At 36.1% G+C, this 27,534-nt stretch overlaps 1 protein-coding gene across 10 annotated transcripts in view; it reads left to right on the plus strand.

Annotated features, from left to right (window-relative positions):
- The first annotated feature begins 213 nt into the window (after positions 1–213).
- The window catches only part of CCSER1 (coiled-coil serine rich protein 1), a 1,444,871-nt gene continuing 1,417,550 nt past the window's right edge, over positions 214–27,534 (plus strand). For all 10 annotated transcript variants that reach the window (XM_005555429.5, XM_045393364.3, XM_045393365.2 and 7 more), the window contains exon 1: positions 214–465. The gene's annotated coding sequence lies outside the window, so the exon portion shown is untranslated. The remainder of the gene's footprint in view (positions 466–27,534) is intronic.

Below are 27,534 nucleotides of genomic sequence, written 5' to 3' on the forward strand. Positions count from 1 at the left end.
GGTGGCTCTCTCGCACCCCACACAGTCACACTCCGCGCACTCACACACTTGGAAGCGCCTCCCCACGTCCCTCCCCTGCCCTCCTCTTGCTCTGCTCTTCTCTCCCTCACCACAAATAGTCGCCGACCTACTGCCAATCCGCCTCTCTCTCTCTCTCTCTCTCTCTCTCTCTCTCTCTCTCTCTCTCTCTCTCTCTCTCTCCTCTCTCTCTCTCTCTCTCAACATGACTGACTGGGAAGCGGTGGCTCGGGCAGAGCAGCTCTGCTGGCGCAGGCAGGAGGAGCAGGAGGATTATTAAATAACGCAGCTCGACTCTGTGCAACTGGGAGTGGAGAGAAGGAGCCCAACAGCCGAGAAGGGGAGGGAGGGCAGAGGAGGGGGAGCAGGAAGGACACCCCCGTGCCCCGAAGACATAAATCCCTGAGTGCCCGGGAGGAGCCTTAACAAGCGCACGGAGCCCTCAAGGTAGTAACGCCCCTGGTGCCTCAGCGCTCAGCGGGTCGCGCGTCGCGTCGCCGCTGTGTGGGGCCGGCCGCAGGCGGACGCGTGGATGACCGCTCGGCAGGTGACCGCGCTGTGTAGGGGCCGTCCGGGAGCAGCGCGCGCCCAGGCCCGGAGCGCCGGCCGCGGGCCCGGCGTGCTCGGCGCAGAGACCTGGCCTTGCGGGCGGGGTGGGAAGGAGGCGGGCGGGCTCGCTCCCCACCGGCCGGCGGCTCCCAGTGCACTGCGTGGCCATTTCCTCCGCGCTCCTGCGTGGTTTGCTGCCTGCGGCCGCGGCGGCCGCTCCAGGACGATGCGGAGCGCTGGCTAAGGAGGCAAGAGTTGGCGCAGGCTTCGGGTCGCTCCCCTCCCTCGCCACTCGCGTCCCGCAGGTAGAGGCGACCGATCAGCGCTGGCGCCCTGGGCTGCGGGTGCTGAGGTGGGGACGGCGGCGAAGAGGGGGAAGGGGAGGAGGGGGCGGGGAGCCCGGGGCTCCCAGAGGAACCGCAGTGCCGGGCCGGGACGGCCTCTTGCCTCCGCCTGCTTGTCCTCTGGCGCCGGTTTCCTGGATTGGAAGCAAGACCCTGCCCAGAGGCAGCAGTAACAGCAGCGACTTAGATTGAACCAATTGCTTTGTGGTGGCGTGTCAAGGGCCCCAGGTTGTGTGTGTGCGTGCGTGTGTATGTGTGTGTGTGTGTTCGCGCTCCGGACTAACCAATGGGTTGGTTCACCTGAGCAGAAAGCCGTAAGCTGAAACCGCATGTGGCCCCCTGGCCCCTTCGACTTTTGGCTTGTGTCCCAGGGACTCGTACACACGGTGCCAGCAAGGGGTAAGGGTGACGGAGGGATTTGTGAATGGTGCTTCTGCGTGCGTGGAGGCTGAGCCTTGCTGATGTAAAGGAGGAGGTATCCAGGGTGAGAAGAAAGGCTATTTATGGCAAAGAGTTGTGAAATTTCTTGGGGTTTCCTTTAGTGTATCCTGAACTGCTTTCTTTCTCTCTCTCTCCTTTCTCTGCCTCAGAATTAGAAGCAATTATGCCTTCCCTTCCTCTCGTGGGACCTGGAATATGAAATGAAGTAAAAAAAAAAATCACTCATATTTTTACAGGTAGAAAAAAATACTTATTAGAAGTTACAGATTATTTGCCCTTTAATGTTTTTATGTCCTCTTCTCCACCCCTCTTACCTTTTCAGGCAGTCAGTAGGACTTACAAGTCAGAAAATACCTACTTGGTTTCAACAGTTTTCATTTCTGAAATCTTTACAGTTGAATACCTTCCTATTGAAATGTTACACACATCCTCCCTTCTCTGCCCCTCAAGGACTATTAAAAATAATGTGTACACGTTTAACGTAAAGCTGGTTTTATTAAAAGCCTTAGGGAGAACGGAGAAGAGGACACCTAGGTGGGGGTCAGTTATCACTGGTTCCTTCAAAACTGGTTATTAAGGGAAGACCTAAAATACTGTTAAGCTAGGCTATAGCATAATTTGTTTTGGTTTCTCTTTCTGTTTGCTTTATAACATTATAACAGGTACATGTTCCAGATACGTAACTTGAAACTTAGAGATGACTTGGGACAGTGCCTGTCACGATGCTTATAAAATGAATGTTTTCTCTTAAAAGTAGCCACCTGTACTTTCATAGAACTGTGAGTGGGTTTAGCAATAGGACAGTGTCCTTAATATTACAAACTGAGATGTCTCTAAAAGCCTGTCAACACAATGTTTTCCAAATATTGAAGTTCCATGTTGTAACCACCCTTTCAATAGTTTCACAGAGAAAAAAGAGAAGTTGGTCAACCTATTATCAGAGTGATTTGTCTTCATTTAAATTAATTCATTATTTTGATCAAAACAAACCAACTGTTGTTTGTATTGTTTTATTGATTTCCTTAACACTCCTGTTCTTTGAAAAAAAAAAGTAGAGTTAAGGATTTGATATTTTGATTTTGTTAGATTTATATTACTTTGAAATACATTTTCAACACAGAAGCATGTGTAACTTTAAATATTAGGTTAGAACTCAGATGGAGAACCCCACTCTGAGGGTTATTATCTCAACTATCCCAAACTATGGGAACATAGATATAATAGGAAATTTAAAAGTGTAATTGATGAACTCTATTACTGCAATCATTAAAAGTCCGATTTATGAGTATTTTGTTTTTGACAGTCAAGAGAATCAACAGCTGCTTATGATTTTAAAGATGCGTTATTTATACCACAGAATGTTAATTTAGATAAAGTAGAAAATGAAAAATTTGTTATATTTTTACAATAATAGTTATTCAAACCTTTATTGCGTTTTATTACTCATCATAATGCTCATAATAAAGGGCCTAACGTGTGCAAGGCACTAGTGTCTAGGCACTGGGAAGGAATGAGAGATTCCTTGTTCCCTGTCCTTCAGGAACTTACTTGCCATGTGGGAGGAATCTTATGCTCATGCTTGAGTGTAGAGTTAACAACCCATAACAATAAGAGATTACATGTCTAATGAGTATCGCAGGAGTTCAGAGCATGACAATAACATTTCATACTGGATTTTGTTTGAGAATGCTTTGGGGGTAGGTAAGACTTGCTTGGTCTTGATCTTAAAGGATAAGTAGGATTAGTACATTGTGGATAAGAAAAATATAAGGTACAAGATGCAAGTCTCCTGGAATAATAGAAAAGAACACATAAGGGAAGATAAGTTTGTTTTGACATAAATTAAGATATTGCTGGATATTTTGCAGAGTGCCGGTTGAGTCTGTTTTGGATGTACATCCTTCTACACATTCTATCCTTTTTTTTTTTTTTTTTCTGAGATGGATTTTCGCTCTGTCACCTAGGCTGGAGTTCAGTGGCGCTATCTCGGCTCACTGCAACCTCAGCCTCTTGGGTTCAAGCGATTCTCCTGCTTCAGCCTCCCAAGTAGTTGGGACTACAGGCGCATGCCACCCAGCCCAGCTAAATTTTGAATTTTCAGTAGAGATGGGGTTTTGCCATGCTGGCTAGGCTGGTCTCGAACTCCTGACCTCGTGATCCACCTGTCTTGGCCTCCCAAAGTGCTGGGATTACAGTTGTGAGCCACTGCACCCTGCCCACATTCTATTCTTGAAATTCATTGTTAATATTTACACATTTAAGAAGACAAATCTTTAACTTTATATTTTGTTTGTTTTTTGAGATGGAGTTTCGCTCTTGTCGCCCAGGCTGGAGTGCAATGGTGCAATCTCGGCTCACTGCAACCTCCGCCTCCCGGGTTCAAGAGATTCTCCTCCCTCAGCTCCCTGAGTAGCTGGGATTACAGGTGCGTGCCACCACACCCGGATAATTTTTGTATTTACTTTAGTAGAGATGGGGTTTCACCATGTTGGCCAGGCTGGTCTCGAACTCCTGACCTCAGGTGATCCACCCTCCTCGGCCTCCCAAAGTGCTGGGATAACAGGCATGAGCTACCGTGCCTGGCTTATATTGTCTTTTAATAGAAAATATGTACTTGTATTACTACAATAGTACAATAGAATTCTTGTAGAGAATATGTACTTTAAATATTTAAATATATCCACCTCACTAATGTGTTGAGTAAAAGTGGCATATGTGGAACCTCTTTATGGTGAGGTGTTTTCAGTATTTCCTTAAGCAAATCTTTTTAGGTTTGTTGTAAAGAAGTGTGATGATGTGTAAAAGAATAACAATAGCATCTTTTGAATAGTTAACATTTTATTCTTCATATAAAATGTGTAGTCTATTAAATAATATATTTTATATAATATTTTATTTTAAACTTCTTAGATTTATCTAATCTATTAGATTAGATTTTATTTAACATTATTGTATGCAGCCACATAATAGTTAATCTATCCCTATATTATTTGCCATAAATATATAGCTATGATACAGAGCTTGTGGTGAACGTTTTGGAATTTTAGCAACAATTTTATGGCTAATTTAATTATCTTCTGATAAATAAATTGCATTAACAATAACACCATGACCTTTCTCTATTCTAAACATAGTTGTTTTTTTCTTTGTGTATATAGGTTGATTTTAGACAAACTGTTTAAAATGCATTTGTTCATTTCACGAATAAAAGGGAAACATCTGAATTGACTTTGAGTCTGTCTATTCAGTATGACACCCCAGAAGTATGTTGTGGTGACAGTAAGGAAATTGCGCAAATATTAGACATGACTTTCAATAAACAACCAAATGGAATTACTTTCAGATTAGTTGAAATAAAATATTTTCATATATGTATTTTGTTGACAGTGAATAGATAAAGAGTTATTACAAAACTGAAAGCCTGTTTAATCACCAATTTTATATTCATGCAAGAATGAAATGATTCCCCATGTAGTTAGGGTACAGACTAGCCTATCTGTTAATTGGTACCTTTTGAGTTTGGTTTTGGACTATATGTCACAGGTGTATCATTTCAATAATGTAATTTCATCCACTGTATGACTGACAGCTTCTGCATGATTTCCCTATTGGACAGTGACAAAATCTGTTTGCTTTATAGTGAGTACATACGCTTCTATCAGCAATATTATCTTCTCTGTGCAGGAGTGTCAGTTAACAATAAAACATGAAGTCTGGGGTGGGAGAAGCAGTGAAAAAAGATGGGGAGATTGAGAAGAAAACACTACAACAAAAGAAACATGTTTTACTATGAAGCTTAAACTGAATATTAAAATGTGAAGCTGGCTATTCTAAACTGCAATACATTATCAAGATATTGTTATCAGTCTACTTTAAACAACCATATTGTATTTTAAGTTGTTTCCATGCAGGCTACATTTTTTTAAAAGATGTTTGTTGGAAATGTTTACTGAGGTGTTTGATATTACAAATTTTTAAAAGATTTCTGCTTAGATCATTAACTAATGAAGTTATTTGCCAAATTCCTGGCCCTATACCTAGAATAACTTAAAGCACAGCTTTTGGTTTTGCATCATTTACACTGCATTAACTCTTCTAAAATATTAATTAAACTTAAACTTGATTAAAATTTTTGAATTTTTTTTTTTTTTTTTTTTTTTTGAGACGGAGTCTCGCTCTGCCACCCAGGCTGGAGTGCAGTGGCCGGATCTCAGCTCACTGCAAGCTCCGCCTCCCGGGTTCACGCCATTCTCCTGCCTCAGCCTCCCGAGTACCTGGGACTACAGGCGCCCGCCACTGCGCCCGGCTAGTTTTTTGTATTTTTTAGTAGAGACGGGGTTTCACCGTGTTAGCCAGGATGGTCTGAACTGTGCTTTGATATTAAATACAGTCCAAAGGACTTTTATAAAGAAGCACTTTATTATCTAGTGACAATTCTTAACCTAGAGTAGTGGTTTTCAAAATGTGATCCCCTAAGCAGCAATAGCAGCAACTATACATTTGTTAAAATGCCATATCTGTAGCCCCACCACAGACTGATTGATTCAGAAGTTCTGGGGTGGGGTTCTCTATGTGATTCTTATACACTCTAGAATTTGAAAGCCACTCACCTACAATATTTTAGAGTAAAAACTGAAGGCTGTGTCTTTCTTCTGTTTTATAAATAAGTACTTCCGTCAGCTGGTAGTAAACTAAGGTTCAGATATTCAGTTTTGAAAAATATTACATTGTCCATCAAAAGATTTGCACCTTAACTATGTTTTCTGACCAAATTTTTAATGAGTTCCCATTGCTTGTGCAAGAATTTGCTGTTGATGGGGGAGGGAATACATGAAAATTTAACTGGATAGTAATGACCCTAGGCTGGACCTTACAATTCTCTTACTCTATTTAGTTATAACGCAAATGGTATGCACAACAGAAATTGACCAATTTCTGTTTAGTTTTATTGACTCTCGTGATATTTTTGGTTTTGGCATATAGTAAGCATCTTTCTCTGGATAAGATTACAGCTATTTTAGCTGTACAATAATAATGTCACAAATGTGAAATATTCTAATTCTCACTGCTGAAATAAATTTTAGACCATAGCTCTACATCTTTCAAGATTAAGGATAATGTGTTCACATCCTGTATCTCCTTTATACCACTATTTCTCTCCCTTTCCACCGAACCCTTGCTTCTCTATTTCAGTCATCACCTCCCTAAGGATACCTTTCTTGGCCTTGTTTTCTACATCAGTTGCCCTGTTATATATAGTTTTGCATTATGTTCCTCTTCCTTGTGGTACTTTTGGCAGTTTAAATTTTACTTGTTTTGTGTGATTGGTTTAGTATTGCTTCATCAGTGTTAGCAATGTCTAGCACATAGTAGATGCCCAATAAATAGTGGTTAAAAGAATATATGAATAAATAACTAAGCTTCTGTGCCCTAATTCTAAGAATGTTTTATTTTTTCCAAAGAAATAAACCTTAAGAAATATTAAAAATAAGGGGAATCTTAGAATTTTTGCAAACATAGGTATTTCCTATTTTGCAAATTATGAAATATTATTAACAACAATAGCAATGACTGTAATGTGCTGGACACTTCTTACATGATGTACACTTTATAATGTTATGTCATGTCATTTTAACATTGCAAAGTTAGTTTGATGCATATATTAGAGATGAGGAAACTGAGTCTCTGTTCTATGATCTGCTAAACTGTATAGACCAAACTTTGATTTTGAAAATTATAATGATGCAAAAAATATGAAACTCATAAACAGAGAAAGTCTGAAGGAGTATATCTCTTCTTTATTCCTAATTTAACCAAGGGCCCAGCAGCAATATCTGTGTATTACCTATCCTTTGCCACCATCTTGAATGATTCTGCCATTGCTTCTTGGGTCACTGGAACAGTGACCGAAGGAGGACTTGGAGATGGAGGACCTGCAAGGCTGGTAGTCCCATATTCTTATTGCTATTTTCAATAGGGATATTGTGCACTCTCAGTGCCATTCAACCACAATTCTCTTACTCTATTTAGTCAGAATCACTCAACTCTTTAATGAAAATTTAAAATGTAACCAAGTATAATTTTGTGAATGTGTGCCTTCATGCAGAGAAAGTTCAGACAGTAGATACTCCACTTCATATTTGAAGTTATGCAGCTTATCTTCTGGAAAGATTCATGCAGAGCTTTGAGCATGTTGCTTAAGAAAAGTTGAGCTTATGCGCAAGTTATGAATCTAGCTTTCCTCCCATGAAAAGGAAATATGTTCACTGCTACTATCAGATTTAATTTAGTTTCTTTTAACTTTTATTCTTCGGTTCATCTATTTAACTGTGGATTTAATCAGTGTTCACATGTTCATAGCAAAGGATATATTTCGGCTGATTTCATAGAATTAAATGGACAGAAAGTTAAATTTGGTTATTTTGAAGCTCTCTTCAAGACTATACAAAGTTATATATATTTTATAATGTGTTTAAATCAGTCAAAACCATGACTAAAACTAGATGAATAATATCAAGGAGTAAAAAAATGTTTTTTTAACTAATTTTTCACTTATGGCTTATTTTGTGGCTTTTGTCAAAATCTATTTCTGTTACTGGAAGAATTAACTCTAACTTGAGCCTTAGCCATGCTCCTGATTCAGAAGCATTCGTTCTATATAATGACAAAATTAACTGATTTCTAGCCTAACATTTTGTGACTTAACATTAAGCAGCCTTTGATATTCAACTCTAACATTACAGCCTATTTCTAGTAACTAGGCTTACTTATATAACTGAAACTGATTTCTTGCTTAATATTTTCCCCTGTATCTTGATAAATTACCCAGTCTCTCACTGTTCCTCCTAGCATTTGAGCAAGGCCCCCCACCTTTTTTTTTAAAAAAAGACTGGGATCCTGCCTCTGAAACAACCTCATTTCCTGAGCCATTTTATCTGCCAGCAGACACCAGAAAACACAACACATTCCTGGATCTCCAAACATTGCTAGTTCTTAGAAGTATGCTTCATTTCAGTACTCACTCTTAGATTTCCGTGATGCCATCTACTTATGGCATATTGCCTTGCTCCTGCATACTTAGACTGGTTAGACTTTTTATAAGTATTTACAGCTGTGCCTCTGGAGTGGTTTTTTTTTTTTTGAGACGGAGTCTCGCTCTGTTGCCCAGGCTGGAGTGCAGTGGCATGATCTCGGCTCACTGCAAGCTCCGCCTCCCAGGTTCACACCTTTCTCCTGCCTCAGCCTCCCGAGTAGCTGGGACTACAGGCACCCGCCACCACTCCCGGCTAATTTTTTTTTTTTTTTTTTTGTATTTTTATTAGAGACGGGGTTTCACTGTGTTAGCCAGGATGGTCTCAATCTCCTGACCTCATGATCCGCCCGCTTCGGCCTCCCAAAGTGGTGGGATTGCAGGCATGAGCCACCGCACCTGGCCTAGCTGCGCCTCTGGAGTGCTTTCTAAACTACAGTGCAGGTGTAGTACCAGGTTGGGACCATCACCAGACTGCCTCATTTTGCGGAATGTAACCTTTGCTTACCTGGCTGTGCCCCTCTAGAAAGACAGTCATGTATCATCATTGACAACAAATATTTTATAAATGTTTATTACATAGTTGAAGTCCATCAGTTTCAAAAATCATGCACCTCTTATTGGTATAATCTTAAAGTGTAAATTACCAATAACTTATGGTGTTTACTGAACAGCTTAATCCATAATAAATGAAGTACTTGTAATTCCATATCTTATTTAGTGTCCAAATATGATATATGTGTACAAATATATGCACAGTGTACATATGAATTCTTTAGAATTTGCCTGTTTCTCTTTTTCTAGTCACTTAAGTTCATGATGATATGACTCTTCTGCATTCTCCTTCATAACCTTGTTTGTATCTTATGTATTTAGAATGTAGAACAATTGATGAAATTTATTCCACACAATAAGGTTTCTTCTTTAATTTCTCCAGTTCATTAGTGAAATTTAGTACTGTTACTGTATTCAAGGAGTGTTTGTTAGCTGGGTGTGGTGGAGCACTCTTGTAGGTCCTAGCTACTTGGGAGACTGAGGTGGGAGGATTGCTTGAGCCTAGGAGTTCGAGGCTGCAGTGAGCTATGATCACACCATGCAGTCCATCTTGGGCAACAGCAAGACCCTGTCTCTAAAAAAGAAAAAGGTAAAAAAAGAAGTATTTGCTCAGCTAAGTGTACTACTCTAATTCAGCCCTCATGGGGGTATCAGTGATATACCATTCTTATTAAACAAATTCAGACTAAGTTGTATTTATGTACCTATTCACTGAAATTAGCTTTTCTTGGAAATTGTTAAATCTTATAAATCTGTTAATGAATGTTTATTGTGTGTGTGTGTGTTTTGCAATAGCAGCAAATAATGTATCACAAACCTACATCATGTTTACAAATAAAAGCAAACCAAACATGAATTAGAGGCATGGCAAAAATAAATGGTTAACTTTCTAGGCAAGTATCCCTTTAGATAACTGTTTTTATGCTTGTTTAGTTTTGTTTATTTTATAGATATAGAAAGGACCAAAACATTAAGTCTGAATATATAAAATATGTTGTGAGTGCTTCTTTATAATAGGCAATATTCTTCAAGACATTTAGGAAAAGCTTGAGGCGAGAAAACCATGCATATATCCCAGAAACATCAGATGAGAAGTTAGGAAAAGGAGGAAAATACTAGCTCTAAACAAGACCCAAATTCATTGTTATAAATATAAATTAAGAATAACTTATTTCAGACAAAATTTCAATATATTTTAGAGATAACAAAACCCCACTGAGTTTGTACAATAAGATTCTTAGATTTTCAAAGGAATGTTACCTAGTGCACAGATAGCTCAAGAATAATTATTGGCTTTTTCAGCTATTAATATTTTATTCATGTATAATCGACCAAGGAATATTAAAAGTATTCATTCATAAATGAGCTCCATAAAAGTCAGAATGTGATGCCCATAATGTAAATCTTAAAAATTAAAGTACAGATTACTAAACTGGGCCCTTAAATGAAGCATTACAAATTTGTACACAGGTATATAAACTTTTAGAAACATTATGACTAAAATTGGCTTTGAGGGGTATTCCTTTACAGGGTACTTCAAAGTGTAAATATAGGGGAATTGGGGAGATAGCTTCATTATCAACAACAATTCAGTTTCTGATAGGAGGAAGGGTACTGAAAGGGGAAGTTTTACATTGATTTGAGGGACAATATATTATGAATTCTAGCCTGGCTTGAAACACAAAGGGGGTAGAGACCCCAGAGTGCTAACTATCCAGTGAGGAGAAGGAAGGTATTGCCTCTCAGGATATTTCTGAGGAGAGTCAGGTTCATTGGATGGTGATATAGAAAGCACCCAGCCTCAGACGCCTGATTCAGGAAATAAATGGATGAGATGTTTTAAAAGCTAAGGAATTATAATTTGAATATAAAACAGATTAGTAAATTTGAAGTTCTGGAGATTGTCTAATCTCAATTCCAATCTGCTAGACATCAATCTGCAGTCACCTTTGACGCAGAGGAGCTATCCAGGGTACTAGATCTTGCTGACTTCTCTTGCAAAAATGCAAAATATGCTGTTTTTGTTTATGTTAATCGTAGAGTCTGCTGTTGCAGATGCTACATTATTTAACTGCAATTACTAACTTTCCATCATTTGGCTTATTCTAGTGGGCCCTTCAAAGTTCCTTTCAAAATTAAATTCATGGAAGCCCATCTCAATTCCACATAAGAAGCATATTCTGAGTTCCAGTAATATCCTGTGTATATTAGTATCAAATCTCCATTTAAAGTATCATAATTCACTGCCTGTTTGTGCTTCATGCTCAGTAGATGGTGAGCTCTATGAGGGCAGGGTGTTTTTTTAAAAATTTTTTTCTCTTTCCCCACCAGCTGATCTAAACTAGAGATGTGAAGATACTCAATATGCAAGTGAGAAATGGATGAATAAATGCACTACTGCTTAAGAGTGATGTGGATTTCTTTTTTTAATTTTTTTTTGGAGACAAAGTCTTGCTCTGTCACGTAGGCCAGAGTACAGTGGCACAGTCATATCTCAATATAGCCTCAAACTCCTGGGCTCAAGTGATCCTCTCACTTATACCTCGTGAGTAACTGGGACTACAGGTGCGCCCCACTATGCCCAATTGAGAGTGACATGAATTTTGTCTGCATTATGTGAATTACTTCCAGTGCTAACCACTGTTCTGAATCCTACCCTAGGCTCACTTTGAACACTGTGCTCCCTGGCTGTTTCATAGACTGAAAATTTGGAGGTGAATAGCTGACACTGGCTAAAAGTCTTAAAGTAAATGAAAGGACTGGAGGAACAGTGGCACCTAAACTACATGCATTAGGGGTTAGTGAGGTCTGGGGAAGCAAGAAGCAGTGGCACAGACTAATTTGGAGAATGGAGGTCAAAGGAGAGTTGGTTTTGTCACTTCCTCAAATCAAAATCCTGAACACCTACTCCATGTTCATTTTCTAAGGCCTTTGGAATATGGTATTTTCTTCCACTTTATACAGCCCAGATTCACATTTTGAAATGTTGACAAATCTGAGATCATGTGAGGCTGCCAGAATTCTTTCATTCAGTAAACAAATGTTACTAGGCCCTATGCATGTATCAGTTAATGAAACCCAGTATGTTTCCTGTGCCCATATAATCGATGGTCCTTGTTGAGAACAGAAGTTGGGAGACTTTTTATTTTGTTTGTCTGTTTCTTCTAGTAGCCACATTAGTGACATCCCAGCTTGCTACACAGAGTGAGTGTGCTTGTTTCCAGATCTCCACCCTGCCTTCTCACATCATTGCCCTAAGTTTCCAATGTGGCAAAAAGGGACTAAGTCGTCATAGAAAAGCTCTTATTTACATGAAAGATATCCTGTCACTAGTGTGGTATTGATCTGCTGGTCAGTTTTGCATGATGTTGGTAAACTATGCCTCTCTCTTTCTCTCTCTCTCTCTCTCTCTCTCTCTCTCTCTATATATATATATATATACACACACACACACACACATATATACACACACATATATATTTTCCCTTATAGGGATATTTTCCGAACAGTTTAGGTTCCATGGTTTCTATTTTGGTCAGAAATTCCCTGTATTCCAAGTGCATAAGCCATAGAAAATAGCTGTGTGACCTTTAGATGGAGTGTATTTTCACTTTATAGTTCTAACTTTCATGTTTTTGAAGTATATATGCTATCTGTCCTTCAGGTCATATGTTCTTCTTTCCTTTTTTTTTTTTTTCCCACATATTGCCAACAACAATGTTCCAATTATGAAGTAGAAAAAGAAAAGCTGTATTTCTTGGTAGTTCTTTTCCTTGAGAACACAGTTGTGTAATTCTGAGAAATAATGTAGATTCAGAATAACGGGTGTAAAAGTATGAAAATGAGACTGGGTGCAGTGGCTCATGCCTGTAATCCCAACACTTTGGGAGGCTGATGTGGGCCAATCACCTGAGGTCAGGAGTTCGAGACCAGCCTGGACAACATGATGAACCCTGTCTCTACTAAACAAACAAACAAACGAAAATTAGGCAGGTGTGGTGGTGGGTACCTGTAATCTCAGCTACTTGGGAGGCTGAGGCAGGAGAATTGCTTGAACCCGGAGGAGGAGGTTCCAGTGAGCCGAGATCATGCCACTTGCACTCCAACCTGGGTGACAGAGTGAGACTCCATCTCAAAAGTAAATAAGTAAATAAAAGTATGAAAATGAAAACCAAATAAAGCAAAAGTTCTCAGTAATCATCCTGAATAAATTGATTATTTAAAAACCTAAAATTTCTTTGCTAAATATTTGCAATTATGTCAAATAATATGGTCATCATTAATTGTATCGATTAAAGGCCACTAGTGCTATTTTCTAATTATTACTAGAGCTGAAATATGTATAATAAAAGCTATGTTTAATCTATCTAAAGAAAAGTTGCCTTAAAACCCTTTCAAGAATTAGTATGTGTGCGCAAAATTTAGGCGTTTTGTAGTGGAACTTAAGAGAAAGGAATGAATTTTAGCAATCATATGAATCATTTGTGTTGTGTAAATATAGCCCTAGGAATCCTCAGTACTCAGTCAAGTTTAGGACTCCTTAGGGACCAAAAGTGATGATTGCCTTTGATTTTAGAGTGTGGTTATAGAAAAATGGGGTCCTGCTGAGATTACATTCTTTTTTGACAAAGGAAAGTAGTGCAGTTCACACTCACATCAAAAACAAATTTTATTGAATTAAAAATTTTTGACTGGAGTACTTTTTGACATTAAGACAAACTTGTATCAATCTTTGTTATATGTGTGTATGAACACATGTACACAGGTATGTAGTAATTAATTTCTTATGAAAACTGTCTTTTATAACTTACTTCTAATCAGATATTTTTGGTCTACTTTTTTAGAATGAAGGGTTTAGTGTTCTCCAGAGAAACAGAACCAACAAGAGTATCTATCTATCTGTCTATCTATCTGTCTATCTATCTATCGATCGATCGATCGAAAGACTTATTTTAAGTAAATGGCTTACATGACTGAAATCTGTAAAACTGACTGGAAGGTTGGAAACTCAGGCAGGATTTTTATATTACAGTTTTGAGACAGAATTCTTTCTTTTCCAGCTAACATTAGTTTTTGTTCTTGATGTCTTCAACTCATTAGATGAGGCCCACCCCACATTATCAAGGGTAATCTGCTTTACTTAAAGTCAAATGATTGTCCATGTTAATCACATCTACAAGAAACCTTTATATTAACATCTGGAGCAGTGTTTTATCAAACAACTGGGCATTATAACCCAGCCAAGTTGATACATAAAATTAACCAAAACAAGGGATGAAAGATAATATGTTAAGCTCTTTCTGTTTTACATAATATGTTAGTGTATACATACTTTTTCTTTGGTCAGAGATATTTTGGCATTGGTTAGTTGTTGGTATATAAAGATACAGGTCATCATGTGTTCTTTATCATTTATTTAACTGCAATATGTGCAAAAGACAATGCTATACAATTGAATATTTTTTTTTAAAATGAATGAGGAGACTGTATCTTTTAAGTGTGTTAACAACTCTAGTTGAAGAGCCACAGAAGTATTAGATGACTGACTGATAAATAAATTTGTAGAATGGAAATGCACATTTTCAACTTTGCCAATGAAATGTCATTTTACCCATGAGCAATCCCCTCCCCCCCCAGATAAAACTCTTATGTCAAGGTTAATATGCCAAGTTATTACACTTGTTAGTTTAAGGATACGTTGTATGTAAAATAGGATCCTGAAAGGTATGCTTGCCTACTGCAGGTCAACTTAATTTGGACAATGTTGACTATGCATACATTTATTTTAGCACATTAATGGGTTTGTACCTGTATTCAGCCTGTGCAAAGGTGATTCAGTATATGTTCAGAGAGGTGTGACAAGTGGACTGTCATGTTTTATTGATAGTCTTGCTCTTCATGTAGCATAGAGTAATAAACATTTGCTTTACTGGCTCTAAATAGGTATTTTTAATGCTTTCCTATCCCAAAACTACATTGTGTTTCTATGTTTTTGTTCAATGAATATGGATTTGACTGCCTGGCTTTGGAGGCCCTTTATGAGCTCACCACACTTTGTTAATCCAAACACAGATCTTCTACTTTGTTAAGGTCATGTAACTTAGAGCACCCTCACACACAAAGCATATGCATTTAATCCTTTCTGTTTATGCAAATCTCAGCTGTCATTACAGGCCTAAGTCCATGAAACCTTCCATGACGACTTTAACCCTCCTGGGGAGTTTCTTTTGCAGCACTCTGAGTTGTGAGCAATACCTAGTTGGCACCAGACAATTAAGTACAGTCTGTTCTGCTACAATGCATTTTTCTGTAGTGGGAATTAGCTCCAACATGATGGGTAAATAGGGGAATTGTGTTAGTAAAATGTGGAAGTTCTTTCATGTGTGTTTTTTCCCCAGCATAATCATATTTAGCTTTGCCAAATAACTACAGCTGAAAGCAAAGTATACTGATACAGGCAAATGCACAATACAACAGAGGGATATCGTTTTATTTATTTACTACATTTTTTTTTTTTTTGGTATGAGTAAGCCACAATTTTAGCTTTGAAACTGCTGCTTATGCTGTTTTACCTGATCCTTACAGCCTCTGGCTACCTTCACTTTTTTTTTAAAGAGAAAATTTATGTATTCTCTTTATTATTTCTTTTCTTTATTAAGAATTTTACATGTCCTTTCAGGTATATAGGATTTTCATAAAAATTGTTATGGTTTTGGTTAGAACTTTGTGTTATAAATTGCATAGATTTTAAATGTTTCTGCTACAGCTGTATTTTTGATTATCCCTGTTATATTTATTGTCTACTTTTTCAGAATAAAATAACACATATATTGCAATAGCAGGAATTCAGCAAATTTACATGAAATCACTTAATTTTTATTTAATATACACTATGTGTCACTTCCTAGTGTTAATGTTGGATGTATGAAAAGTGAGGAAGGCTTACTTTTTTGTACACTGGGCTTTCTAAGCAAATATCTGGTATGATGGTGGTTATAATACTTGGCTCATTTGAAGGGGAGGAAGACAGACAAGAAGTAATTCTGCTACTGCAAACATCAGTTCCAGCAAACATGTTTTTGTTCTTGATGCCTTCAACTGAATGTTCTTCCGTCTGCCTGGGATGGTCTCCCATTCCTGCCTTATTAAGCCAATTTCTTCTCAAGCTTCATCTCCCAAGTCAAGCATCATGTCTTCATGCTATTTTAAACTCTCACCAGCATGTACTATATACCTTTCTTTCATAGTCTTTAAGGTAGCTGCAATTTTATAATCGTTTGTGAGATTATTTGAATAATATCTGTTTTCTTAGACTGTAAACTTCATGAGAACACAATTCATGTCTGGTTACATGATATACAATAGAAACACGTTGTAAAACACATTGTAAACAATAAATACAATAGAAACACATTGTATTTCTATTTCCTAGCAAGTGCACACACACACACACACACACACACTAGGTGTTAATATACCATTCATTATAGAATATATCAAGTATTCAGTAAATTTTTGTTGAATGAATGGATTATTGAATAAGTTTTCTTTTTTCTTTATTTTTTAACAACTAAATCTTGAATATGCTTCCTAGAATCAATTATTTTACTTCTCCATTCCCACTTTTTTTTTTTTTTTTCTGAGATAGAGTCTTTCTCTGTCACCCAAACTGGAGTGCAGTGGTGTGATCATAGCTCACTGTAGCCTCAAACTCCCTGGCTCAAGCAATCCTCCTACCTCAACCTCCCAAGTAACTGGGACCACAGGCATGTACCACCACACCCAAGTCATGTTTTGTTGTGGTTACTTGTAGAGACGGGGTCTCCTTATGTTACTTAGGTTTGTCTTGAACTCCTGGGCTCAAGCAGTCCTCCCACCTCAGCCTCCCAAAGTGTTGGGATTACAGGCACGAGCCACCAATCTTCATCCACATCTCCTTTGTTATCATTACGTTTCCTGGTCTGTATTCCCATTACTTGTAAGACCACTTCAGTATCCAAACTGTAAGATATCTTTTTAAAAGAGAAAAATATAAATCACTTATTACTTTTCAGGTTGTTCCATCTACTGCATTTTTCTCTCAAAACTTGGATTTTCTTGAAATTTCATTTTATTATAAGTTACAGCTTTCCTGAACGTGCTCCCATACCTTGCCTTTTCAAATTATAACTAGGTAATGTTTATATTCTTGCTAGGGAAACTTTATTGTGGAAGGAAAAGTTTACTATTCATTGGATTAATTGTGGATGACATCTTTGCTGTTTCCTATTATATATGACATATAGGCGTCTAGATTATTTAAAGTAAAATATCATTAAGTCAAATACCTGTGGATGATCATCATATACCTCTTGTAACATTCATCCCACTATGCATTATGAATAATTGCTTCACTGCCACTGCCTTGGATATAAATTACTTGAGGTGTTTATGAATGTGGACTCAAATTTACTCAGTGCACACAGTGAAAAGCTGAGTAAACTGTCATTTAAGCAGTGAGGGAAAAACGTGATAAAGTAGTGGAATATAGTTAGAACATATCTAGTCATCATTTTAGGCATAAATACCAACTGGATTCTAGATTACCTGGACAATTTAAAGTGTTTCAATAATACAATATAATAATCAAATAGGACTTTTTGCTTTCTATACATCACAATTACATGCAGCCAATTTCAGATATTCAGACTGTAGTAGTTTTATTGCATTATGGGAACAATTTTATTTAAATTATTTTATTCTAATGCTTAGGTTCCCCTTTGTGCGTTCAAATGCCCCATTTATTCATTTACTTTTTGTATTATCCAGTATTTAAACTGTTATTATGTAATATTCTAAAAACCAACCAAAGAGATGAGCTCATCTAAATTAATTACTGCTGAGTATTATTTCTACAAAATTTTTACCACCATTATTATTGTCATTATAAGCAATCTATTTTCTGGCTACCTATAGTTTAATTTTGATTATAAAAGCATGATGGCCCGTAAACTTCCAGGTATCAAATATTATGATAAAAAGTCAAAGAATTTATTTCTCTCTGCTTTATAGATGACATTTGAAATGCTAATTCTATTCTTATGTCACTTTCTACCTTTAAAATATTCTAATCTCATAGGCCCCAATTAGATTTTAAATAAAAATCTCATAGAAATAGGGTACCCTTTCAATTTAACAAACAAAATACATCATTTTTTATGCATCAGGTAACTCCATGTAAGTGATTGTGGAATGCCACATAATCAAAATAACACATAAATAATTAAAGAGTCACATTATAAAATTAGGAAGTGTAAAAGAAACAATAACTGTCCTCCTGCCTGCTTTTTGTGTCATATGTTACTGCCTTTAAAATAAAATTTCATTGCTGTATCAGTGTGCTTTTCAGTTTCATGTTCTGCATCCATAGTTGGATTTACACTGTCCGTAGGCTTGGGCTGACTCACTGTATTTCACATTTCAATATCTATTGTGTCAATTGTGATTTTGTTTTTTAATTCACATCTGTGTTTATAGGAACTGGCTATAGATGTCTAAACTGTGAGGGAATATGATCTTTATGCAGTCGTTGTCTTAAGATAGGTTATGGAGTTTTCATTGTTGTTTTGACTGTATTAACGTTTTCTATCTGTGAAGTGTTTTGTAATAAAAACTCTACTTTTTCTTTTATCATGTCTTCATTCTTTGGAGTTTTTAAAATCTGGAGCTAAAATTAAGCATCCTTGCCTAATATGTGCAATAAAAACAAAACAATTCTACAGATAATAAAAAAATTTTTAAAGGCCAGAATTTTCATATAATGCTGATCTGTGCACTCATAGGCATTATCTTAGGATACCTTTTTTCCCTGTGACATTGACAACTAAACAGCTGATAGATTTCTTGACATAATCTCTGAACCACTATTATATGGCTTAATAATTGGCATTTTCAGGAAACTAACTGTTATTATCTATGAATTAACACTCTTACCTTCCTAAGACTTAAAAAGAAAATAATCTTTAAGTGGGAAAAATGTTTCAAAGTAAAATATTCAGCTCAAGTAGTGAAAAAGAACAAGTGAGATAAGTACTGTTCTTTTGATGTATGATTCTGTAACCTTCTCATTTTTAACATTCTTGTATTTCTAGTCTTTTGAGAAGTGAGCCCCAATTTATATAGCACAGATATAGAATTTTAATGTACATCTACTGTGCAAGAATAGGAGATCAGAGGAATATTTTAATATGTAAAGTCTCTTTAAATTTTTATGGAGTATAAAATAATACTTTACCCATATTATGCTTGTTCTCATGTTTAAATTTAACAAACGTAAAGGGCATGATCTTTAGATCATCTTCTTCCTCTTAAAATCATCTGTTCTATGGTGCATATTAATGTCTGAATTAGCCTAGAAAAATAGCTACCATCATTCTAATTACTGGCAGGTTTGGTCCAGCAGCTTGTACTTGGTTCAAAGAGGAGATCACACTAAAGATACACATTAAATAATAAAATAGGGCTGTGAACTTGGAAAATTTAGTTTAGTATTAATAATTTTATTAACTCTTAACTGTTATCGAAATTGGCTTAGTGTAATTTTATATTAGCTAATTTTGATACAATTAGATTATGTTCATAAAATGCCTTAATAGTTGATCATTATTTATACAGAGGATTATATGTCTCTTAGAACAGGACTTTTGAAAATTTTCCACTAGAAGATGATCAATTTTCCTTAACTTGAAGATGTGGCATTGCTTTGACCAGGTTGTTAATGTGTTTGAATTTTGTCAAATCAGCATCAATGCTGCTAAAAGTTTCCGTAAACACATAAATTATTTTCCTTTTAAGACACTATATTCTTTTAAAAGTAATTAACACATAAGATTAAATATTCATTTTTATGATCTCAAGAATTTATAAAGTCAGACCACAATGTTTCTTCTTATTGTCTTCAGGCTATGACTTATATTTTGATTATTTTATTTATTTATTTCCTTAGTTGTTTAATTCATTTATTCAGTGATTTATTTCTTTGTTACTGTATTTATTTATTTTTAACACTTTGTTTAATAATTTAATGGTCATTTAATGCTTTCCATGTGTAAGACACTCTGTATTTTTCTATGTGTAAGACACTTTAAATTTCTCAAATTTAATTATCTAATTTTATTCTCACAACAACCCTATGATACAGGTTTTTAATCCCCATTATTGTTTGTGAAAATAGAGACACAGAAAACTCATTAACTTGTCAATAATTACAGTTTGTATGTGGTGAATTAGTTGTTATTTGGATTTGATTTATGTAACTGCTTATTAGGTCAAAAGTATTCCATTATCAATGAGACTTTACAAACCATGAATTTTTCTGGTTTATTAAAATATGCATCTAGTAATTATAGATATAAAAGTAGTATTGGCAATGTTCAAGTACCTTACAGGCTACTCTAGATTAATCTGAAAAGGTAATTTTAAGAAATGCACAAATGCTAAGTATGCATCAAAGTGAGTAGCATTTGAACAATTCAGGTGTACTAAAAGCAAGAGGCTTGTAATCCTGATAATCTTCATGACAAAATTATTTCAGGTTTGAAAATGATATGAATACATCCGTAAATACAAAGATCTGAAAACATTTTCACATTTTTATTCTAAAACGGAAATGCCATTATGTTGGCTATACTAATGTGCCCTCATTTTTTTAAAAAAGTGAGATTGTGAACATATACTATGTTGGTTAGAATGTGATTGTGAGCAAGATAATTCATTTGAAGATTATAATTATAACTTAATTTTAATAATTTTATAAAAGGCTGGGTATGGTGGCTGACTCCTGTAATCCTAGCACTTTGGGAGGCCGAGATGGATAGATCACTTGAGGTCAGGAGTTTGAGACCAGCCTGGCCAACATGGCAAAACCCTGTCTCTACTAAAATACAAACATTAGCTGGGCATGGTAATGTATGCCTGTAATCCCAGCTACTTGAGATGTTGAGGCATAAGAATTGCTTGATCCTGGGAGGTGGAAGTTGCAGTGAGCGAAGATTGAGCCACTGCACTCCAGCCGGGGCTACATGGCAATACTATGTCTCAAAATAATAATAATAATAATAATAATAATAATAATAATTGTATGTAATTATTGTTTAATTTTTATAGTTATAGGCAACTTTTAGGAGTTAAAGAAATTAATGGTTTATATTTTTTCACCCAAATAAACACATGTGCATAAGAAAAATAATAGTGCTTGTAAGTTCTGATAGTTTGTGGATCCACTAGAGTATCCATGAATTTATTTAGAAAAATCCAGTATTAGTCTCTTGAAAATATTCAATCAGGAAAAAAATTGTACATTTTTTTTTGCATTGTTAGTATACTTGGATTGACATATTATAAAACAAACAAACAAAAAATGCACAAAGCAATGCATATTGTGCAGGATATGGTAGTACAGGGTTGATACAGATGTGATCCTGGTTGTAGAGTAAAGGGCTTCTTGGTTAGAGAGAAGGATCAGAGAGATAGGAATTTACGTACCTGCCATAACAACCAGGAACAAAGCATTCCTCAGAAGTTTTAGAGTCTGTCATCTTTTTTCCCAAACTCTGTCTCATTTAAACCTCACTGGACAATTACTTTGATTTCAGTTTTGTAATGGATAAACCTGAGGATTGGAAATCAAATGTTTTACCTATGATGTCACTGTGTAATTAGTACTTCTGGCTTTAGCTAACTTATTTTTTTTTCTCTATCTCATTCTGTGGAGCTATCAAGCTGAACCTGTAACACAAGCATACCTATACATGTGCTTTCCTCCTAGAAGGCATAGGCATAGGAATACTGTCTTTTAACCTCTTGAGTCAATTTTACACTTATTTTTACAAGTAGATCACACCCTAACTGAAAGACATGAGTAATGACATCTATTTTAGAATATGAAAGGTACTTTGGCTTTGTTAGAATTTTATCAATGTTTCTTATGGCATCTAATTCTGAAATCCCATGACATTTGTAATTGCAGGCAACACTCAATACTGATACAGCTGTTAGTATTTACCAGCTACTGTTCTAAGATTTTTATCCATAGTAATGCATTTAATCATCACAATAACCTCATGAAGTAGGTGATGCTTTTCTTATTTTGAAGATGAGGATATAGAAGGATAGATATGTAAAGTAAGTAGCCCGAGTTTAAAGATTTAGAAAGTAGTAGAGCAGAAGGGGCCAATCCATGCAGTAGGGCTCTCAACCACTTCACCCTATAGACACGGAACCTAACCAAAGTTCTGTTCATGAACATTTGCTATTTTATTGTTGCTGTTTTCAGGCAAAGCCATTACATAATGGGACTAATGTTCTTGAGTCCCATTAGACTCAAGAACAATGGGAGTCTAATATTGATGAAATTGTGCATTTCTATGCTTGATTTTTATATTGGAGGTAGTGCCATTAACTGAGCATCAACTGGGAAATTATTCCAATCAGGTGGACTAGTCTGAGATTTTTCTCAGACAATCTCAGCATTCAGTTATACTTTAAAAATGTGTTAATCTTTGAGAAAAGGAAAACAAGTAATTAAAATTAAAAATAAACTTATGAATATCTTTGGCCTCTATATGACAATTTTGGAAAAACTGTTTATAATAATCTAAACCATGATACTTCTTTAGGCAGTGTTTGAAAATCAGAAACAGACTTGTTCTAAGCTGAAAATTTTATTATTATAAACTTAGTGCTCTTGAACTTCACTTAAGATATTTAGTGATGCAGGAAAAACAGAAACATCCAATAAAGAAAAAAATACCAACATATTTTTCATATTCAAGTTAAGTCTGCATTATATGTAAAAGCAATCATTTAATGTTTTTCAGAGTAAAATAATAGGAAATTTTTATAGACAGGTCAACGTCATAAGGAAGTTATAAATCACCAGTGTTTATGCTGACTTCATGAGCTATAAAGTTGACCCTTGAATAAAATGGGCTAAAACTGCATGGGTCCATTTAAATGTGGATTTTTGCAATAAATAGGGTTGGCCCTCCATATAGGGGATAACCACATCCTCAACCAAACGTGCATTGAATATATTCGTGTGATGAAAAACCCACATAATACCAAGGGCTGATTTTTCCTCTCTGCTAATTCTACAGGACCAACTGAGGGAACCTGAATATGTACAGATTCTGGTATCTCCGTGGGGTCCTGGAACCAAACCCTGTGGGTACTGAGGGATGAGTGTATTCAGTTTTCCAAATGGGTAAAATATCATTATTAGTTAGTCTGAGTTTCGTATTTACTTTTCTGTTCTTTTTGAATAGTGACTCCCATAGTAACATCAGTCACTGTTGCAAATGTGGGCAAAAAACACGGGGTTTCACACATTTGGTGAATTCTTACGTAGTTATTAGTGGGGAAAGGATGTCAATAATACTGCACCTTGCTGCTTTAAGCATAAGAGATGCATGACTTGTGACCACTGTGTATGTTTGGAAAACTCACCTGTTTTTTTTAAAAAGATTATTACCAGCTCATGAAGCATTTTGAACATATAAACATTTACTTGTAATTGTACCTCATTCATCTTCATCACTCTTTTCAATGTCCTAAATGTAATAAGCAGTAGGTTGTTAAAACCAGTATTAACCAGAGTGATCTTTTTATGTATGGGACAATGTAATTATTAAGAAGAAAGACCAGTGCTTTACTAAGCAAGCCAGCTCTATTCTATCTAAATATCTATAGAGAAAACACATTTGAAGCTGTGCACTGGGTTTAAATTTATATATAGATGTCTTTAATAATCAGTTTGTCTATTTAAGGATTCAAGTAGTTATTATTAGGTCAGTGAATAAATGTATCCAATGTATCTAATCATTCTGAATTATTTTATTGTTTTGCAGTTGGAGTTTATTTAAAATATTATTAAAATCTTTTTGAATAGATTGTTATTTGTTTTCCTCCTCACAAAAGCGAAGCATTTGATTTAATAAAAGGTTCCACAACCCTGCTCTGGCTTGACAAAGACTTGCTTGGTTGATTAGCATGAATGAGAATATGAAAGATTTAAAGAAAAGCTGTCAAAGCAATTAGAACTAAAGTCCTCCTATCACTGAATAATGAAAATCCATGCCTGGAACACTTTCAAATGTACCTAAGAAAATCGTACTTATGCAAAATGAAATGATAGTGAATAAAAGAAATGGAATAATAAAAGCCTCCAGAGGTAAAATTGTACAGGTAGCATTTTAATATATTCTTGCTACTACATTTTAGATTTATTAACGAACATAATGATATATGGTTTCTTCATAAAGATATATGTATCAATTTTAATTTAGGTATTATTTATTTAGATTATTAGGTTTAATATTCAATTGTTTAAAGATGGTTAGCTTTAAGATGAATTCTATAAAATCTACCATTTGGGAGTCTTTCTTTGTAATTTAACTTTCAGATCAATCATTTAAAATAGAATATGGATATTCCAGCCACAAAAGAGATTAACAGGCATTTAATTTTTAATATATACCCATTCTCTTAATGATTTTAAATCTTAAAGTTCTAGAATAAATTGATAGACTGTTAGAATACTTTGTGTGATTAAGAAAACTAATGGTACAAAGAGTACACCTGGAGAGCAAACTCAAAATTATTTTATACTTTTATTAAAACAAAATTCAGTCTAGGAGATCATTACATCAATACATTCTTTTCCATTTGTTCAGTTATTTAATCACTCAGTATTAAACAATTATTTTTTCAAACTTTACAATGTAAATTTGTATTTACATTTACACTGTGAAAGATAACAAGATGAATTAGACATGGATCTGGCATTAAAGGGCTTGCAGTCTAAGGAAGTAGCTATGATAAATATTCTATAGACCCTAATGCATTAAATAGGTAGAATATAAACACTACAAAGTGAATATAAAAAAAGAAGAGGTTATCTCCAGCTATATTAAGTAAAGGAATCACCACTGAATAAGTTATATTAGAATTTGGTCCTTAAGTCTGTGTATACATATCATTTTTAAATGTTTTTGACTGCAAATAACCCAAATCAAAGTATCTTAAACAACACTGGATTTCTTAGCTTGTGTCACTAAAAGGGTTCACATGGAGAGCACAGACACAGTTCATTAGAGCCTCTGCTTTCTCTCTCTCTGCTCTATCATCTCAACTCTTTTCCTTGACTAGTAGGAAGGTGGCAGGAGTGAATTCTGAAACTCACAACTGGGCACCACAATCTCTAGAAGAGACACTGCCCCAACGTTGCAAGAAAGTGTTCTGAGAGCTACCTTGATTGGTGGACGTAGGTTACAAGTTTGCCCTTAACCTGAGGCCAGGATGAAGGAATGGGCATACTGGCCTAAGTGAACCAAGGTTCATCCCTGGAGCTGAAAATGGGGCTTGATTTTCCTGAGTATTCAGCTGCATGATGGAGAATTTTGGGATATTACAGTGAGCTTATGTGTACTGTTAGGAATGGGAAAGGGAGAATGGATCCTGAGTAGGCAGCCTACAGTGTCCAGTGGAGTGTGATTTAGACATTCACATTTGAGGAAGGTTATTCAAGCATAGTGGATTGTGTGAACATGTGAAGGAAGGAAAATATAACGTGTGTTTAGAGAACACGGATTATTGCAGTTTGGCTGAGATAGAGAGTGCCCAAAGGGAGGTTATTGGAAATAACATCAAAAGAGTAAATTGGGATCAGATGGTAGAATACTTTGAAAGCTAGGCAGTGAAATTTGGGATATTCTGTAGATGATGGGAGGTGCTTAAGCTTTTAAGCAATAGACCAGCATGTTAAGAGTTGCTTTTAAGATTTGTATTTGTCAGTGCTAGGTTTTAAGAGATGTAGTCTTGCTGTGTCACTGAGGTTGGAGTGTAGTGGTACAATCATAGCTCACTGTAGCCTCAAATTCCTGAGCTCAAGTGATCCTCCTACCTCAGCCTCCTTAGTAGCTAGGACTGTAGGCCTGTGCCACCATGACTGGCTAAGTTTATTATTATTATTATTACTTGATAAATGGAGCCTCACTGTGTTACCCAGGCTGCTCTTAAACTCCCAGCCTCAAGCAATCTTCCCTCCTCAGCCTCCTAAAGCACTGGGATTAAAGGCATGAACCACCATGCCTGGCCTAGTGCCAGGTTTTATTAAAAAAAAAAAAAGATATTGCAAGTGAATAATGATTTTTGGCTTCAGTACCTAGATGAATGGTGAGGTCATATTCTGACATGGGGAAGAGGTAGAAGGCAGTCTGTGAATGTCTAACTTTGGTATCTAGGAAGACAGCTGTTTCCTTACTAGAGAGAGAACACAATAGGGAAAAATTAGGGGTAAAGAGAGATGAGGAGTCAATATTTGGATATACCAAATTAGTTCCTCATGAATCTATTGAATGCTAAGTCCTTTGGAATTCGATTTTTCAAAGCCTTTTATCTTGCAGGTAAATGATTTAATAGTCACAAAATGTAGTGACCTACTCAATTTACATTGTTTTACATTTCAGAGCTAGTTTTCTTATCTAGTTTTTTTGACTCAGGTGGTCAGTATTCTGTCCATTTTAATATAGTTACCTCCCTACTTGACATACAGATTGACATATTTTGCCATAATAGTAAATAATGCCCAATATTTATTGAGGATTGTTTTATTTCAGGCATTGTGCCAAGCCATTTTTACTCTTATTAATAATATTTGGTTGGTAAATATAATTAAAATCATAGTACCTAGTGTTACCAAATACTTACAACATGACTTTTCACTGTGTCAAGCAATTTGCATATATTATATACTGTGCTTTTAATAATCATCCTATTAGGTAGTGGTGTTATTCTCATTTTACAGATTGGAAAATTTACACTTGAAGAGGTTATGTAACTTGCAGAGATTACACAGTTTGATGGGGCAGAGCAAGATTTGACTCCATAATAGTTGTTGCACTCAACCAGTGCATACTGCTGTCTTCAAAACAGTCCTTAAAAGGGTGTGTTAGGTTGGTGTAGGAGAGGGAGTAGACTGGAGACAGTTGTGCTTGGAAATTAGAAATGTGACACTGACAGTCTACCTGGAGGTCAGGACTAAACTGGATGATGACATAAATGTCACACTTATGTACATTAAGTTGGTAATTGAAATCACACGTTTGGGTTCTGTTTATGAGAGAGATTAGAGAAGAAGAGAAGAGGACTACAGTCAGAATCTGGGTGCCAAATAAGATTGAGCGACCATGAAAGTAGGAGGGCTATCAGGAGAGTTCAGCGACAAAGAATGCAGTAGAGATGAGAGTTTTCAAAACAAAGAAGATGGCTAAATTCTCCAGTGTTACAAGAAAAGCCCATTAGGCTTGGTAACTAGCAGGTCATTGGAGGCCTCTTAGGAGACTAATTTTTAATCAAATGGCAGTTGCAGAAGTCTTAGGAAATCGGGTTCATGAATAGATGCTATTTATATTTGGAGAGTGATTCCACTGGAGAAGGAAATCTTGAAGAATCATGAGGTAGATAAAATATGTAATGAAGCCTCATACTGGAAGCTATGGGAAACAATAGAATGTAAAACTCTAGAGGAAAAGTTAACTGTACATAGGAAGACTAAAGAGA

This window comes from Macaca fascicularis, chromosome 5 (genome assembly GCF_037993035.2).
Source record: "Macaca fascicularis isolate 582-1 chromosome 5, T2T-MFA8v1.1".
NCBI classification, from domain to species: domain Eukaryota; kingdom Metazoa; phylum Chordata; class Mammalia; order Primates; family Cercopithecidae; genus Macaca; species Macaca fascicularis.